The following is a 14,184-nucleotide window of genomic DNA, read 5'->3' on the forward strand; positions in this document are numbered from 1 at the left end:
TCCCTGTTCCTGGTACTGAAAATTTTAAATGTACTCTACCACTATTTGATGGCTTAAATATTAACAAGCATGTAAAACTACTGGGGGTAAAAGCCCGAAGCCTCGTAATCATAAAGCAAGCCTCAGCTAGATCCAGTAATTATTTGTTATGCAACTAAGATCCCAGTTATGGTTTTCTAAAGATGATACACCTCCAGCAGCACTGGGGTATGGTGTCCACCTATGCCAAAGTTGCATAAGCCTTTTCATAGCATTATAATTAGTCACTAAAAGGCAGAACAAAGGATCATTATAGCCAGAGGTGGCAGATTGGGATTTTATTTATTTACTTTTAAGACAGAAAACTTTTCTTAAAAATTTCTCCCTTGGAACAAAATGAGTAGGAATGAGGGAAAGAGGAACAGGAGGAGGAGGAAGGAAGACATAGAAGAGAAATTAGGGAAAGGTGCTTCCTTCAGAACATTTAAACTAAATTTTAAAGCTCCCCCTAAACAAAGATATTTATACCTCCCTCTTAGGAATGAGCTGCTGAATTTGAACAAAAATTTGAAGCAAGTTTCCTAAGGACACCATATTTCTAGTCCTGTAACTAGTCTTTCCTACTCAAATAAATAAGTAATCCTATCTGCCCCCAAGAGTTTTTTCCCCAACCAAACTGATTAAAACTTGAACAAAAATTAAATTTTAACAGCTTAAAAGTGCACAAAGACTTTTGGGACATCCTGTATGGAAATACAGAGGTGTTTCTGCCACCATCAACAATACTACCACCACTTCCAATCAGAAGTGAAATCAGATCCTTTGAAACGTGGGAATCCAGGATCTTCCTGATAAAATATATTCCTAGAATTTGTCAAATATGTATTAAATGTCTACTGTGTACAAAACACTGGGCACATAGAATTGGTGAAGTTTAGGATTAGATGGAACCTGAAATATCTATCATCTAGTATAACTTCCTTATAACCATGATGAAACCTGGGTCCAAGATAGGTGATGTAACTTGCCTTCTTTTGAATATTCTCATTGCTTTAATTATAACTTGGAGTTTAACTTTTTTTCTTTTTGGTGTCTAATCTCAGGTCAGTGGTTTTCTTTGAAACCATTCTGCCTGCTGGGTAACTTCCAAAGCCCAGGCATTTTTAATAGGTTAGGACATTATCATGGCAACACTGCAACCTGCAGGTAACTTTTAAGATAACAGCAGTGCACCTGGATGGAGATACCTGATGTAGTGCAGAAATGTGGTATTCTTCGTTCACTCTCTTCCCCTTAAAAAAGGAAAGGAAAAAAAAAAGGATATGAACAGTGGAAATGTGTGGGGAAACCTAATGGAGGATCAGACCTTAGGTAACAGTTATGTTGGTTGAATTTATTTGCAGGGGGGTGGGGGTATTATCCTTCATGAGTTATTACTTTGTATTGAAAACTATGTTTTCCATCACATATTGGAGACAAATCTATGTTTACTTATCTCTGTTCTATAGGAAAAGATTATATAAAGGCTTTACCACAAGAGGTTACAATATAGTTGAGCCCTGATAGACTGGAAATCTATTAATGGAAGCCCTCAATTAATACTGAAATGGAGCTTTGACCTCCTTTCACCAATGCTGATATCAACATATACTGCCTTTTCATCTTGAGTGTTCTTGTACATGTCTTTCTACAAATCTTTTTTCCCCATAAGATTTTTATAAAGGACCCACCTAATGTTAGAGTTGCAGAACCACAAAATCTCAGGTCTCTAGAAAGGGACTTCAGAGTCTACCTAGCCAACTAGTATCCAAACAAGAATCCCTTCTACAATCCACATAACAAATAATCATCCAGAGTTTTCTTGATGGCCTCTAGTGAGGGGAAATTCACTATTCTCTGATGTATCCCATTCCACTTTTGGATAGCTCTAATCCAGTGATGGGCAAACTTTTTAAAGAGGGGGCCAAAGGAAAGGAAATGCTCATCTGTTGGTCTGTTTCTAAGGCAACTCTTTCGAAGTTTCATTGTATTGTATCCTACTCTTTGTATTAGTCAGATTAGGAATAATGTCCCCTAGCCTGATAGAACATTTCAGGCTCCCCACCCCACCCCCCATCTGGCCCACAGGCTGTAGTTTGCCCATGACTGCTCTAATCAGTAAGAAGCTTTTCCCTAACATCAAATCTAAATATTCCTCTTGACAGATTCCTCCCTTTGCTCATACTTTGGCCCTCTAGTCCAAATAGACCAACTACAATTTTTCTTCCATATGCAGCCCTTCTACTACTTGAAGAAAGCTATCACATCTCCTCTCAAAATCATGAGAAATCCTCAGTTCCTTAAAAAGATTCTCATATGGCATGGTTGAAAGACCCTTTAAATGCTGGTCTGAGTCAAGCAGGTCACTCTACTGCTGGCTCTTCTCCAGCAGCCAACTCATTGTCTCTACTGGCCTTTTTATTTGCATCTGAACTACTTAAACCTCAGACCCTTTCTAAAGTGTGAAATGATTTCTTCACAACTGAAAAAAATTTGTCCTTTCCTTTTTGTTTTAAACTTTGTTTCATTTTTTTTGATGAACTCTGATTTCTCTCTCCTACCTGCTTCCTCCTCTAAAATAGAAAAACAAAACCCTTATAACTCTACCTTCCAAAACTAAAAACATATTTTTTGCTTAGTCAGGCAAAATAAATATTGCATTGGTCAGTCTAAAATACATATATTTCTCATTTTGTGCCTTGAGTTCATCAATTTGATGTCAGGAAGCAGATAGCATCCTGAATCATCTGGAATTCTATTTGGCCATTGAATTGATCAGAGTTCTTCATTCTTTCAAAGCTGATTGTCTTCACAATATTGTTATTACGTAAATGGTAGTTGTTCTGCTCACTTCACTTTGAATCAGTTCATACATGTTAAAATTGCATAAAGATAAAACAATTTTGGACAGCTAGCATGGAAATTTGTTTTCTTGGAGTCTTTTTAAAATGATCAATGGGGAAGACATAGTGGGAGGGATAGATTGATTTTTTAAATAATATTTATGCTGTGATATGTCACATTATTTCAACATAATTTATTGCTATATAGTACTGCTGTTCTTACTCAAAACTAAAGCAGTGAACTACATTGCCAAAGAGGAATGATAAAAATTCATTGAATCATCTTGTTAATGACAAAAAAAAATCATCTCAATGCACTGCCATGATGGGTTTGGATGATTATTGATATTACTATTATTTCAGATAAATGAAGAATATTTATAGAAAAACAATAATGTATTTAGTGCAGATGATTTAAAGTAGACACAATTTGTATTTTTCATTCATGATTTTGCTAGATGCACATATTGTGTAATAAGAGAAAAATAAAGTTTCCTGACTATTCTTGTCCTTTGATCACATATTTATTAGGAACATTTCAATGCCTCTGTCATTTGCCATTTTAACCCATAGCTTTGCTGAAGTATCAATGGAGATTCTCTTTCACTATTAAAACAAAGTAATCGGGGGCAGCTGGGTAGCTCAGTGGAGTGAGAGTCAGGCCTAGAGACAGGAGGTCCTAGGTTCAAACCCGGCCTCAGCCACTTCCCAGCTGTGTGACCCTGGGCAAGTCACTTGACCCCCATTGCCCACCCTTACCAATCTTCCACCTATGAGACAATACACCGAAGTACAAGGGTTTAAAAAAAAAAACAAAGTAATCTGCATATATGAACATGTGAAGAACCTTTTCATCCAGAGGAAATCATTCTTCTCTCTAGATGAAGTATCTGTCATAGAATCTTGCCTGATTTTAGTTTATTTGAGGAAGACACATTAAGAAAAGCCTCTAGAACTATATTCTATTCTATAGTGTCAAATGTGTGGGCTTGCTTGTGTTAGTATGCTTTAAATCAACATGCATTTGCTATGTTAGGATGTAATATCATCTATACTTTTCCATCAGTTGTATGACAATGAAGATATGCTTTGCTGAAAAAAATTGTCTGAGAAAGCATGAACAATTCTTTTCTCATTTTCTCCAAACCTGTTCTTGACATATACATGTATATGTATGTATGTATGTATGTGTGTGTCTATATATATATATATATATATATATATATATAGACACACACACACACCATCTTTACATGAATTTGTAGAGACGAGAAAGTAGGAATATGACAGTAGAGACCAGTGTCTTAGTGGATGCATTTTAAAATAAAATTACTGTGATCTTTTTCTTCTTTGAGGTATCTAGAAAGTTGACATTTGAATGTCTTTAATATTATTATCACCCTGAACACAAATTTATGCTCTCTGTCAAGATATATGAGATGTTTAGGGAAGACTAACAGCTCTGGTGTGAAGACTTACCAAGTCCTTTTCAGGGTTACTTTCCTCCTTTGATGTCCATTTTCACTAAACTCTTACCTGTGGCTCTAAGAAGTTGTAGCATGCACAGTGGCTACACCCTGGTAAATCATCTCAGGAGGCATATTAAATGATGTTGATGGTAACTAACAAGCTTCAAATTTATCAGTGAGTTAGTGAGGGTGTCTACCCAGGCAGGTGAAGACTTCCCCTTAGGAGAATGGGCAGATGAGAACAATTTGTTCCAAAGGTCATGAAGGTGGCTGAAATAGGCCAGTGGAGAGCTTAGAGCTTGGTTAGAAATGGAAAAAGCCAAGGTCATCCACATTATCCTAAGTCACCACCAGTCATCTTGACTTTTGTCTGGCCACTGGATTTTGATGACTGAGAAAGTGAATCTTATGACTTTGTGCAATTATGTCCCATTTAAAACCAATTCATGAACAAATCATGATATCACTTCATGATGTCATTGATCCTCTTTGAAAAGGAAGGACTGGCAATATTCTTTGTATTTGGTTAGATCTATCTCTACTTCCTGTCTTCATAGTTTAAGCCCCATTACCACAACCTCACACAGTACATTTTCTTTTGAATCGATAGAATGCAAAAATAGAAGTTCTATTGTTATCTCTGAAGATTTAACTGTATCTGTTCCATTTTACATTTACTTGATATCCTTCAAGTTAAATCTAAAAATGTTCTTAGAATGACCTGGCTTAGCTTGCCCTGAACCAAGTTCTCTGCGATATTATTTTTCCTTCAAAGGTTTCTCATAATCTTCTATCATCATCATCCATGTAATTTTCAAATGAGCTTGTACTCTAAACCCAAAGTTGCTCTTGGTTGTCATCTTTCTCCATTTAGCAGGGGAGATCAAGGGTTTGCTATCAGTGCTGATGTGGCTCTTATTTTCTTTCACACTCCTTCTAACAACTATTCTATCTAAACTAAACTTGTCTAAGAAATTATTGTTAAATATTTGGGATATGTCCAATTTGGGTTTTTTTACCTGCTTAAATTTACATGTTACAAAAGATTTTTTCAGAGATAGAGAAAAGTAGGAAGGAAAAATGCTTAATAGTGAAAAAGATTATTCTAAAAATAAATAAAAGTAATATGTGTATAGGTGTAATCAGATCATCAACTAATCAGAGTAAAAGCATAACTTTTTGTTTTCTGTTTATTTTTTTAAACTCATCATAGCATAGTTACTATTCAATGTCCAGTGTCATGTCACATCACCAGTCAGACTTCCCACCATTTACCACCTAGAAATGTGTCCCAAAGAGAGAGATCAAAAGTAAGCCAAGACTTTAGTTTCTTCTCTAGAATGAAGAACAGATATGCCCCTGGTGTGCCTTACCACAGATTACATGAATTCAAACCTTCTTTCTTCATGCATCCAGATTAGGTCCTAGGTAGGCTCTGGTAAGAGGGAGAAAAGATAGGAAGAGTAGGGACTTTTTAAAAGTTACATTATGTCTACTTCTGGTTTTTCAGAATCAGTCTGCTGTAATGAGATACAGTGCCTTTTTCTCCTCTTTAATCTTTTAATATGATGTTTTAACTTTATTCTGATTAGTCAATGATATGAGTACATACAAGAAGCTCATTCTAAAATGACTTCCACATGGATGGCCAGATATTTCCATGTGAGTATGAATGTATTATGCATATGTATATAGATATACATCTACATATCTATATTTCAATTTATTTTTATTGTATTATTTGGTGCTCACAAAACCAGTACTTTACAATTTTCTTATTGAAGAAAGTGTTCATAGACCAATCAACAAGTATTTATGAAGCATTTTCACATGGTAGGCACTGGGAACAAAAATGGAACAGTCCCCAGGATCAAGGAGCTTACAGTCTAACCTCTTATGCACTACAATATCTTTTTCAAAGGAAGGTTAAATTGTTTATATTACATACACAGACTAAGGCAATAAAGTAAATCAACTAATTGTAGAAAGATTTACAACAATACTGATTAAAACAAAAAATCTATCTACCTCTGAGGTAAGCAGAAATTTTAATCAATCAGAATAGTTAATTCCCCAAGAATTTTGGGTAAATAGAATTCATTTTGATATTTCATTTGGAAGGAAGTAAAGTATTGGCTACTTAGACTATCTCACTTTAGTTATGTTATACTTGCAAACTTATGTGCCTGTTAAACATAAATAATCATGCCAAACAGACATAGGGCCCTTTCTGATACAATGTTTTAGGAACTCTGGATATATCCAACAACTATTAACCGGACATACTACAAAAGCAATTAAAGTACATGTGACAATTTTAAGATGAAAAAAAATTTTTATCAAAGGGAGCTGAAAGGTGGTAGAGAAATCATTTTACTATTAATGTATACAAACCTTATTAATCATAACAAATAATATTAATAATTATTAATAAATCCCAGAATGGTCATTCCTCCTTTCTCCCTAAAGAGAACTGGTTTTGCAAATAAGATATCCCTGCTTCAAATATGCAAAATATATCATTACTACATAAGGTGTTTTTTTTTTTGCCAAACCAGTAAGTTAATTGGAATATTGTATTGCTAAATAACTGCTGGGCACTGATTTTAAAAAGTTCAGAATCTGCTTTCTGAAGTCAGAAGTTTTCATAATAGACTAAGATTCTAAAATCCTTAATCTATTACTAAAACCATACAACCTGTGTATAGTTTCATACATACAGTGTTATAAACACATTATAGCAGCACAATCTTTGATTTATGCTATAAATATAAAAAGCAATTGGGAGAGCAGCAGAAACTATGAACTGAAGCAAGGTACATTAATCCATGAAGCTAGAAACCTAATTCCTCATCTCGTATCCTTCTAGACCTATTCTGATTATATATACTATTGCATAAATTTAATTATTCCTCCTGGTAAACTTCTTATGACCTGTAAGTATTCATAGAAGGAGGAAGCATTATTGAGTGGAAAAGAGCATTGAATTTGAAGAATTCAGCTTGGAGTTGAGTTAATATCCTGACTCTGCCACTTATAATGTGATCTTAGGCAAGTCGTCTTCTTTCCCTAGCCTTAATTTTCTTCATCTATAAATTTAAAATATTGAGACTACATAGCCTGTAAAATTCTTTTCATTTCCAAAGCTTATAATCCTAATAAATAACTTCATGAAATAGGCAAAGTAAGCATCATCCACAATCAGGGTTCAAATCTCACCTCCAAGGCTTCCCTAGCTATGTGTCTTTAAGAAATCACTTAACTTCCCTGCATATGTTTCCTCATCTATATAATGAGGAGTTGGACTTTTTGGCCTTGGAAAACCCTTGCAATTTTAGGAAACCTGTTGCATACAAGAACTCTGAGGGGAGCATCAGAATCTCAGTAAAAACAATGAAATGGATGAAGATCAAGGGAAGAGGAAAAGGTTTTTGTGAAATTAACAAAAGTGTCTCAGAGATAAATAAGGGTGTAGCACTTGAAATTAATATTGCAACATTGGAGGCAGTGGAAAGAGAATTGGACTGGGAGATAAGAGGTAAACATAATCTTTTCCATGCCATTAAAAAGCTGTAAGATATTGTTTCAGGAAAAAAGTGAATAAGATCACAGTGGGAAATGGGTGCTATGTTGGCTGAAGGCTTCAGGGGATGTTTTTGACCTACTAGGACTTTAAGGTAAAATGTCAGGAGATGGGGAGACTAGCTTAAGTGAAGTTCCTGCTGAATGAATTATTACCTCTTCTGAGTACTGCAATTATCCAGGGAATTTAGAATACTAAGATGAAGGATGAAATTACTGTTTCATTTATCAGACTGGATTATCTATAGTAGTAATAGATAGAATGTGAGAATGTAGGTAAAAGCTTGGTGAGGTTGCAGCACAGATCCTTTCAATTGGCCTTGGGACTGTTTGACTTTCTATATGCATTTCTGGTTGCACTCTCTATCAGGAATAGAATCAGAAGTCTCCATCCTCCTAAGCCACTCTTTGTACATGGCAGTATTGCCCACTAGCCCAAGAGTCAGAATGTCTGTCTCTGAAGTAGAAAGAAAAATAATAGCATCAAGACAAGCTGGCTTTTGAAAACATTCTCCCCACCCCAAGGGCACAGAGTGGTCTGGGGGGAAATACCTTGAGCAAGTTATTTAATTCCACCAGGACTCAGGTTTCTCACCTGTCCCTTCCAGCTCTAAAACTCATCATGGTTCACACAGGATGCATACTCAATGAATATTTATTTACTTAATGAATTATTCACACATGTTTGACAAGAACATTACTGGTTTAATATAGCAATATCCAAAAGAAAAAAAGAATCCTATGCAGGGAACATGAAAATCTCAGGCACTAGAATCCATGTATTCCATAATACAAAAAAGTGACTAATGAGGTACCGTCATAGCAGGATGTAAAGAACACTCCAGATCATCTAATTTCTTTTATTTTCTTAAATCTAGTCAAGATAAACCTCTCATGCTTTCTCAGATCTGCCCATTACAGGGAGATGATGTGATGAATATGGGACATAATTATGTAACAATCCCTAGAAAGTTGCCATCCTTTGTAATTAATGTATTGTCTTTTTTATAAATTTATAAATGTCTTCAGGGAACTAAATCACTATAAGTTAACATCTCAGCTCCTTAACATTTGGGGTGAGCTTATAAAAATGCATTTTAGCATCTAGAAGATGGAAACAAGATCAATGTACAGGTGATATAAGAAGAGTAAAAGGAGAAAAAGTGGAAAAAATATATGCAGTAGGAGTGGATTTATACAGAAATCTGAAAGCAGTCAGGACCATGGACAACGATAGCCATCAATCACCAGACCCACACTGCTACCTCAGCACCACACCCTTCTTATCTAGGAGTCCAACCATCAATTAACAGCTCATGTCCCCATCCGCTGTCCACTCTGTTTCTTCTCAAAGGAACTTTTGATCAAAATACCTGAACAAGGATCTTAACCTTAATAAACAGTTTGATTGGATTGGGGAAAATGCAAGCAATGGGCACAAATAGCACAAGACTGCAAACACCCCATCTATCCTCGTCTCTCCCATTCTGTACAGATGCCAAAAGGATGGCAAAAATAGAAAGCTCATGTGCCTAATGAAACTTCCCATGCCAAGTGCAAGGAGATGTGGCAATGATTACTTACAACAGTCATTGACAGCTAGGAGTTGGACTTTTCCCCAGATCAAACAGCTGCAGAAACCTCAGCCTCCATTGCCTCACTATCTACTATTCCTTCATCAGCTCAACTGTATAGAAACTTGTTTATCCTTTTATGGCCACTGATTCTCTCATGAAGACACAATTCATGTCTACATGACATTTGAAGTAGAGGAAGAAACACTGGATTCTTTTCCTCTGTTCTAGATCATACTCATAGCAGTTTCTCTCTCTCTCATTCTCTCTCTCTCTCTCTCTCTCTCTCTCTCTCTCTCTCTCTCTCTCTCTCTCTCTCTCTCTCTCCCTCCCTCCCCTCTGTCTCTTTGTCTTCTGTCTCTTCTATCTCTCCTCCCACCTTTGCTCCTTTCCTCTCCCATCTCGTTCTCCTTCTCTCCCTCTCTTCTTTTCTTTTTCTTTATTCCCACCTCTCTTCCACCTTCCCCCTTCTCCATCCTTCTTTTCTCTCCTCTTTCTCCTTTCTTCTCACTATCCCTTTCTCCTCCAACTTTCACACTAAAAATCCACAAATTCATTCACATATGTGATAACACAAAAACAGGCCCCTAGAAAGTTTTTTTCAGCATTCATCTGTCCAACATTCATCACCAATATACCCCTGTCAGCATCACCAAAAGGAGGAAAATGTATTTAATCAGGTTTATCTGGAATGAATATCCATCACTGCATAGAAATGGGATTATTATAAATTACTTCAAGGATTTTTGCAAAACCGGAAAAAAAGAAAAAAAGTAAGACTTAGTTGTAAAATACTCTTAACTTTGATTTGGATCGACTGTGGTGTGGCTTTTCAGACAAGGATAACAAACAAAAGAAAAAGATAGTCTTTTCACTTCACAGTCTTGTTAGGAAGTTTCCGTTTCTTCATCTATAAAAGCAAAAGTATTTTAAAATACTTTTACTACCTACCTGCTTTACCATATTCTTTTGAAGAAGAAAAAAAAGCTTTGTAAACCTTTGATTATTATGTAAATAGAAAAGTAGGTGGCACAATGAATAGAATCCTGGACTTGGAGTGAACTTACTACTTGAGGAAATGCATTGTTTAATATAATGATAGTTATAGTTTTCTATGAGGCTGATAGGTGACAGTGAATAGAGTGATGGATAGAGTCAGGAGGACATGAGTTCAAATCCAACTTCAGACATTTACTATTATGTGACCCTGGGCAAGTTACTTAAGTCTGTTTGCCTCTGTTTCCTCATTTGGAAAATAAGCTGAAAAGGGGCATAGCAAATCACTCCAGTATCTTTGTCAAGAAAATCCCCAAATGGGATCATGAAGGGCACAAGTGAGAAAATGACTGTACAACAATATAACAACATACCTTCCTATCCTTCAATTTTCATTATGGAAATTTTCTTTTTGAGTGTCACCAATACAGGTTTGTTTGTGTATATATGGAATATGAGGAGGTGAAGAGCTAGGATAATGGTTCAGCAAGAATGTGTTTGTGTGTCCATTTTGTTTTCAAAAGAGTGTAAGTAGATGCCCTATGTTATTTTTTTTTAAAACCCTTGTACTTCGGTGTATTGTCTCATAGGTGGAAGATTGGTAAGGGTGGGCAATGGGGGTCAAGTGACTTGCCCAGGGTCACACAGCTGGGAAGTGGCTGAGGCCGGGTTTGAATGCCCTATGTTATTTATGAGAACCATCTGGCTTTGTTTATTGCAGTTTGTGGTTGACATGTGAAGATCCCATTTGGAAGTTTTCTGTGTGGCTAGAACCAAAAAAATGTAGTAGTGAATTTGTGTTTCTCTCAGACAACTGCTTCCATGGAAATGTTGATCTAATAATATTTGCTAAAATATTCAACTACTGCTCCTTTAAACAATATCCTGCCTTTACATAGCCAGAGTAATACTTTTTTTTTAATTTTTATTTTGAATATTTCCCATAGTTACATATTTCATGTTCATTCCCTCTCCCCCATACTCCCCTAACCCACCTTAGCCAATGCACAATTCCACTGGTTTTACATGTATTATTGATCAAGACCTAATTCCATATTATTGATAGTTGGACTAGAGTTATTGGTTAGTGTCTACATCCCCAATAATATCCCCATCAGCTCATGTGTTCAAGCAATTGTTTTTCTTCTGTGTTTCTCCTCCCACAGTTCTTCCTTTGAATGTGGCTAGTTTTCTTTCTCATAAGTCCTTCAGCATTGCTCTGGATCCTTGCATTGCTGCTAGTAGAGAAGTCCGTTATGTTCAATTATACCACAGTGTATCAGTCTCTGTGTACAATGTTCTCCTAGTTCTGCTCCTTTCACTGTGCATCAATTCCTGGAGGTCATTCCAGTTCACATGGAATTCCTCCAGTTCTTTATTCCTTTGAGCATAATAGTATTCCATCACCAACAGATACCACAATTTGTTCAGCCATTCCCCAATTGAAGGACATTCTCTCATTTTCCAATTTTTTGCCACCACAAAGAGTGCAACTATAAATATTTTTGCACAAGTCTTTTTCCTTATTATCTCTTTGGGGTATAATCCAAGCAGTGCTATGGCTGGATCAAAAGGCAGATAGTCTTTTAAAGCCCTTTGAGCAAAGTTCCAAATTGCCATCCAGAATGGTTGGATCAGTTCACAACTCCACCAGCAATGCATTAACGTCCCAGTTCTGCCATACCCCCTCCAACATTCATTACTCTCCCTTTTAATTATTTTAGCCATTCTGCTAGGTGCGAGGTGATACCTCAGAGTTGTTTTGGTTTGCATTTCTCTAATTATTAGAGATTTAGAACACTTTCTCATGTGCTTATTGATAGTTTTGATTTCTTTATCTGAAAATTGCCTATTCGTGTCCCTTGCCCATTTATCGATTAGGAGATGGCTTGATTTTTTGTACAATTGATTTAGCTCCTTGTATATTTTAGTAATTAGGCCTTTGTCTGAGTTTTTGTTATAAAGAATTTTTTCCCAATTTGTTGCTTCCCTTCTAATTTTGGTTGCATTAATTTCGTCTGTACAAAACCTTTTTAGTTTAATGTAGTCAAAATTATTTATTTTACATTTTGTGATTTTTTTTAAACTCTTGCTTGGTTTTAAAATCTTTCCCTTCCCATAGATCTGACAAGTATACTATTCTGTGCTCACCCAATTTACCTATAATTTCCTTCTTTATATTCAAGTCATTCACCCATTCTGAGCCTATCTTGGTATAGGGTTAATCTAGGCCCATTCTCTCCCATATTGTTTTCCAATTTTCCCAGCAGTTTTGTCAAATAATGGATTTTTGTCCCAAAAGCTGGGTTCTTTGGGTTTATCAAAAACTGTCTTGCTGAGGTCACTTACCCCTAGTCTATTCCACTGATCTTCCCTTCTGTCTCTTCACCAGTACCATATGGTTTTGATGACCACTGCTTTATAGTACAGTTTAAGATCTGGTACTGCTAGGCCACCTTCCTTCATATTTTTTTTCATTATTTCCCTGGATATTCTTGGTCTTTTGTTCTTCCAAATGAACTTTGTTATAGTTTTTTTCTAATTCAGTAAAAAGTTTTTTGGTAGTTTGATAGGGATAGCACTAAATAGGTAAATTAATTTGGGTAAGATGGTCATTTTTATTATGTTAGCCCGTCCTACCCATGAGCACTCAATGTTTTTCCAATTGTTTAGATCTAGTTTTAATTGTGTGGAAAGGGTTTTGTAGTTGTGTTTGTATAATTCCTGTGTTTGTCTTGGCAGATAGATACCTAAGTATTTTATGTAGCCTAGGGTGATTTTAAATGGAATTTCTCTTTCTAATTCTTGTTGCTGAGATGTGTTGGAGATATATAGAAATGCTGATGATTTATGTGCACTTATTTTGTATCCTACAACTTTGCTAAAGTTGTTGATTATTTCCACTAACTTTTTAGTGGACAGAATAATACTAATTACACTGTTAGAGGTAGAAACTCCTTTTAAAAATGATCATTGCTTGTTTATAAAAGTATAATGGAAGAGAAAATGGACTAATAGTTAAAAGAGAATAGGAGTTAGTAGACAGCTTCAAATGTATCAACGTTTTCCAGTTCTTGCTCTTCAACTCTACAGATAACTAATATGTAAAATGGTTAGAATGAGCTTGATTATCTCTGCTAATTAGGCATTGTGCTGATGAGATCCAAGGTATGGGTTTTATTCTGAAACCACAGACTCACTATTCCCTTCTCCCACTTCCTAACTTTATCCAAGTGTATAGTTGATCATAACAAAATTATGGGAGAGAGTACAATAAACAGATCACCTAAAGTCCATCACCACCATGAGAAAAGTAACTCAAGGTCATAATATAACTGGTGGGGAGCCAGTTGTGGTATCTTCAAGGACAACACATTTTTATATTTCTCTGTGGCTATTACAAATCTTAAGGAAATTCTGTCTGCAAATGGAAATCCTGCATATACCAAGAGATGCCAAAATAAGAGTTACTCGTTCAAAAACTGGCATATTAAGAAATAAGAAATTATTATAGTAGTCCCTTCCTCGGGTTCTGAACTGGCTACCTTCTGGTTGGAAAGAGGCATCAGTATTGGACAGTCTGTTGCTAAAAAATACCTATGGATCTTTGGATGGCTTGTTATTTCTTCTCTCTTAGAGTGTAGAGGGTTATTGTTTTGGAGATGTTCTTTCAAACTTGTTAGTTTATTAAGCACCAGATTT

Source organism: Gracilinanus agilis, chromosome 1 (assembly GCF_016433145.1).
Source record: "Gracilinanus agilis isolate LMUSP501 chromosome 1, AgileGrace, whole genome shotgun sequence".
Lineage (NCBI taxonomy): Eukaryota > Metazoa > Chordata > Mammalia > Didelphimorphia > Didelphidae > Gracilinanus > Gracilinanus agilis.